General features: G+C 41.3%; 1 long non-coding RNA gene across 1 annotated transcript in view; it reads right to left on the bottom strand.

Moving 5' to 3' along the window:
* Positions 1 to 2974: 2974 nt before the first annotated feature.
* The window catches only part of LOC138172472 (uncharacterized), an 11773-nt gene continuing 9214 nt past the window's right edge, over positions 2975 to 5533 (bottom strand). Inside the window, exon 2 of the long non-coding RNA XR_011171126.1 lies at positions 2975 to 3274. This is a non-coding gene — a long non-coding RNA (uncharacterized lncRNA). The remainder of the gene's footprint in view (positions 3275 to 5533) is intronic.

Below are 5533 nucleotides of genomic sequence, written 5' to 3'. Positions count from 1 at the left end.
CCAGATTCATTCCCTTCCTCCCTTGTCACCCACCCTTACTGGGAAGATAAGTTGTATATAGTTGTATATAGTTATAGTTGGCATATAATATACAACAGTATAGGTTGTACATGTGTAGCTAATGCAAAACATTAACATAGAAGATATATTGTAAAAGACTGACTATATTTCCCTCCCTCCTATCCCACCATCCACTTGTTCTATTCTCTACTTTGATCCCATCCCTTTTTTAAAAGTGAGCGCTTCTAACTTCCCTCCCCACCCCCAGCCTGCCCTCCCTTCCATCATCACCCCCTCTCATCCCCTTCCCCCCTATTCTAGTGTAGGGTGAGATACCCTATTTAGTGCGTATGTCATTCCCTCCTGGAGCCAAATTCAATGAGAATAAGGTTGACCCATTCCCTTTTGCCTTCCTGTTCTTCCCCTCCATTGTAACCATTTTCCCTTGCCTCTTCTATATGAGATAGTTTACCCCATTCTGTCTCTCTCTATCTCCTTTCATTATATTCCTCTCTCACCTCTTAATTTCACCTTTTGGGTATCATTTCTTCCTATTAACTTGGTCTTGTGCCCTCTATCTATGTATACCCATAAACATATATACACATATTCACATATGTATTCATATGCCCATATCCCCTCTGATATAGACATATAAATGTATATGTATATATATATATATTTCTATTCTCTTCAACTATTTTCATACTGAGAAAAGTTTCATCAGTTAAAATTATCATTTTTTCCATGTAGGAATGTTAATAGTTCAATTTTGATAAGTGGCTTATGGTTTCTTTTCCCTGTTTACCTTCTCAAGCTTCTCTTGCTTCTTGTATCTGAATGTCAAATTTTCTATTCCATTCTGGTTTTTTTCAGCAAGAATGTTTGAAAGTCCTCTATTCCCCAAATGACCATATTTTCCCCTGACACATGATATTCAGTTTTGCTGGGTAGGTGACTCTTGGTTTTAATCCCAGCTCTTCTGCCCTCCGGAATATCATATTCCAGGTCCTTCAGTCCCTCAATGTAGAAGCTGATAGATCCTGTGTTATCCTGATTTTGTTTGTACGATATTCAAATTATTTCTTCCTGGCTGCTCATAATATTCTCTCCTTGATCTGGGAATTCCAGAACCTGACTATAATATTCCTAGGAGTTTTCTTTTGGGGATCTTTTTCAGGAGGTGATCAGTGCATTCTTTCAACCTCTATTTTGCCTTCTGGTTCTAAAACATCAGGACAATTTTCCTTGAGAATTTCTTGGAGGATGATTTCTAGGTTCTTTCTTTGAACACGGCTTTCAGGAAGTCCAGTAATTTTTAAATTCTCTCTTCTGGATCTATTTTCCAGGTCAGTGGTTTTTCCCATGAGATATTTCACATTGCCTTCTATTCTTTCATTTGTTTGGATCTGTTTAACATCATCTTGATTTCTCATAAAGTCACTAGCTTCCCTTTGCTCCATTCTAAATCTGAGGGAATGATTCTCCTCATTGAGCTTCTGAGCTTCTTTTTCCATCTGGCAAATTTGGCTTTTTAAGGCATTCCTCTCCTCATTGCCTTTTGCCAATTGAGTTAGTCTATTTTTTAAGGTGTGATTTTCCTCATTCAGCCTATTGACTCTCATTTCGTAATTTTCTTGCATGGTTCTCATTTCTCTTCCCAGTTTTTCCTCCACTTCTCTTATCTGATTCTTAAGGTCCTCTATGGCCTGTAACCAGCTCATATTTTCCTATGAAGCTTTTGGTGCAGGAGTTCTGACTTCACTGTATTCCTCCTATTCCATGCTTTGCTCCTTTTTGTCCCCAAAATAGGAGTGTAATTTTGGAATCTTCTGTCTGCTTTGTTTCCTTTGCCTGGTCATGTCGCCCTCAGTCACTTGACCCCTGGGCTTTTTGCCACAGGAGGATTCTGCCTCCAGACAGGGGAGCTTTCATCCCAAACACTGGGGTTTTCTCAGAAGCCTCCACATGCTCTGGCAAGCTGGTCACACCTCCCAGGACCTCCACCCTAGACTGCAATCCAGATCCAGGAAGGTTAAAGCAAGAGAGATCACCCCTCAGACTGGTCGCTTGCTCCCCCTACACTCTGCAGGCCAGGAGCTAAAGCTGCCACGTGGCTGCACTGCAGCCCTCAGTGGCTTCTCATCCTGGGGGCAAAAGCCGATGCTCTCTCAACTACTGGGTCCCAAAGTCCAGACTGCACTGACCTCTCACTTTGTCCTTCTCATCTATGTGTTGATAAATCTGGAAACGACCACAGCTGCTGGTGATCTGGAGTTCCTCCTGCCTGCAGCTGGTCAGGCCTGCCCTGGGGCTAAAGCCTCAGGCTCATACAGGCCTGGGCTCAGCTCCTAGACTGCTGAGCTGGCCGATTCCTGCAGGGCTGTCCTCAGCAGGAGGTTAGCTTCTCTGTGTCATTTTGTGGGTTCTGCAGCTCCAAAGTTTGTTCAGAGTCCCCTTTTACATGGATTGGGGAAGGTGGAAGCAGGAGCCATGTGGAGGTCCTGCTTCTACTCTGCCATCTTGACCCTGTTTTTCAATAAATTAAAAACTTTATAACCGTGGGTTCAAGGCTGGACCACTTGCATATGACTCTACTAATTGGTGGAGAGAATGTTGGCTCAGGGATATATGCCTGTGAGAGGGGTGGAGTTCGCATAAGTATTTGGGGGGAGAATAGAGACTTTCTTCATTTTATCTTTGAGAGAATTCTAGATCCACTTTGAAGAAAAACCCAGAAAGAAAGAGAACGGACTATGGAAAGTAGACATGTAAAGGAAAAGCCGTGTTTCCAATATGTTCCTCTTGAGCCCCTATCTGTTGTTTACACCCAGTATCAACCAACCAGTCAATATTTGTTCAATATCATCCATATCAGTGTGTACTCAATACCCAATAGTCAAAAGACAAATACACATCCTGTAGGGCAGAGAGTATGCCCTTCTTCATATCGATGATAACTAATTAATATCAATTAACTTTTATAGCGATATTTATTGAGAGGATATCATTAGAAATGAAGTATAAAAATTTCCCAAACCACAGTTAACTCTCCTCCTCCCCTTTCTTCCATGGATGGTGAATTCAGGCTTAAAATTGCTATGAAGCATTCCTCCCTCCCCTGCTGAGTTCAGGACCATTCCTCAGGGCTGGCTCTTCACCAGGTTGGGCTGCTGGGGCCATGGCAGATTCTACTATGGACTCCAGTTGCTAGACCTCTGTTGACTTTTCTGACCTTCTCAGTTCACAAGATTATTCCATCTCTGAAACTCACCTAGGATCAGAGAAGAACAAATACAAGAGAAACATCAGAAATCAAAGTGCTATGTGTTCATGGATACATGGTGACCAGGGAGGTTGTTTGCTTCCTCACCTTGGGGCTTGCAGCATTTCTTTCTTCTCACTCAATAGTTACTGAGGGAGATAAGTAGAGTTTGTCCATTGGAACCTTTTGTATACTTTTTTAGCTTAGTAGCCAATTAAAGGGGCAGCTAAGTGGCATAGTGAATGGAATGCGAGACCTGTGTCAGGAAGACCTGAATTCAAATTTGACCTCAGACACTTATTAGCTGTGTGACCCTGGGAAAGTCACTTAAGCCTGTTTATCTCAGTTTCCTTATCTGTAAAATAAGCTAGAGAAGGAAATGACAAAACCACTCCAATATCTTTGCCAAGAAAACCCAAAAATGGGGTCAAAAAGAGTTGAAGTTGACTAAAATGACTGAACAACATAAAGTCAGTTAAAAGACGTTTCATCTGGGTGGCTAGGTGGCATAGTGAATAGAGCACTGGCCCTGGAGTCATGAAGACCTGAATTCAAATCCAGCTTCAGACATTTAACACAAAAAACTAGCCATGTGACCTTGGGCAAGTCCCTTCCCCCCTCCAAAAAGCAAAAAAAAAAAGACTTTTCATCACTGTGAAATAACCTAATATAAATAGGCATAGAATAATCATGCATGCTCTGACATAGAAAAATGAAGAACCACTCCTCCATCATGCACTTCTGGAAGTCATTTTACCAAATCTTCCCATGAAAAGAAGCATACTCTGTATGCTCCAAGGACTGTTGCTTAATGACCAGTCCCCTTTATTAGGTATTTATGTAGTGTGTGTATATATACATACATGTATATATATATATATATATATGGAAAGAACTGGTTAGGATGGGAGGAAGTTGCCTCTAGAGAGACAGATTTAGGCTTCATTATAAGGAAAACATTCTTACATTATTCTTCCAAGGATATTTCCATTTTAAAAAGGTTTTTCTGGGCATTATAGTGCAGTATATTCAGAAGACTATGGTTTGAATCTCAGTTCTGCTGTGCTGCTATGCAGGCTTGGAAAAGTCACTCTTGCCCTTCTGGGTCCTGGTTTCCTCATCTCTACAATAAGAAGGTTGGGCTAGAAGATTTCAACTAGTCTCTCCCAACAATAAACTATAATCCTGTTATAGAAAGTATTAACCCAAATGAATAAATTTCCAGTGGTAGAATTTCAGGCACTGAAGCAGACTAGCAGAAGCTATTCTTTTAGAGATAAAGAAGAGAGATCTTTTTCTCCCTCAGATCACATCTGGATTGAAGGAACATTAAAAGTTTGCCTCATTTAAAATTCGAACTTCTAGGAAGGACAGAAAGATAACTGTTTTTGAAATCCTGGGCCATTTGTTTTTAGGTTCTCTGTGATAAGGCAAATTAAGGAAGCCCTGATGTCATCAGTATGCATATTTGTTGCAGTGGTGGGTACAACATTTGCAGCTGGGGACTCTTTTGGGGTGAGAAGATTGAGTTTAGTGACAGAGGATAAAACTCACAGCACTTAGCCTAATTCTACAAGCCACATTATCATTGCATAGATCCCCTTACTGATGTACTCTATGTCCTGATTCCAAAGCAGCTCAGGACCCTCCCAAGTACGCATATGTCAATACACTATTCATGTGGCATACTGGTCCCTTACTGCCTTCAGAAGGAAATAAAAAAGAATCTCAGGTCAACACAACCAAAAAATTCCAAAGTTCCCAAACCTTATTTAATTGTTCACTCTTACACTCTCCCACATACTGCATCTTGGACTTCATAAAAGATGGACTGGTGTTTTCACTTATACAACACCAAATGTAATATGAATCAACTTTGAATATATCATTTCCTTAATTCACATGTGGTTGGAGACTCTATAATTCATCCTCAACCCAACTCTGTTCCTCTACCCTGGCACCTGTTGTTAGTGGGACCCCCGTCTCTGGGGGCTCACTCCCCCAACTTGTACCCATGTGTGATAGTAATGGCAATTAAAGATTCCCCTGTATTGGCTTGGTTTTCAAATTGATTGTGTTAAAACCCAGAGTTTGTTAATCCCACCTGTGGGATGGCTTGTTGATGTGAAAAGAAAGTCCTGAACTGGGAGGAGCTGGTGATGTAGATTTGGAGAGACACTAGAGAGAGGCGGAAGATCTTTTTTGGAAAAGCAGCACCTCGTGGGGAGAGAGAGAGGCTAAGAGAATTGCTGGTGGCCGCTTTGAATT

This window comes from Petaurus breviceps, unplaced genomic scaffold (genome assembly GCF_028583685.1).
Source record: "Petaurus breviceps papuanus isolate PSGF00001 unplaced genomic scaffold, PetGlider_PUasm1.0 128, whole genome shotgun sequence".
Classification (NCBI taxonomy): domain Eukaryota; kingdom Metazoa; phylum Chordata; class Mammalia; order Diprotodontia; family Petauridae; genus Petaurus; species Petaurus breviceps.
This window is presented reverse-complemented; position numbering and strand designations above follow the sequence as displayed.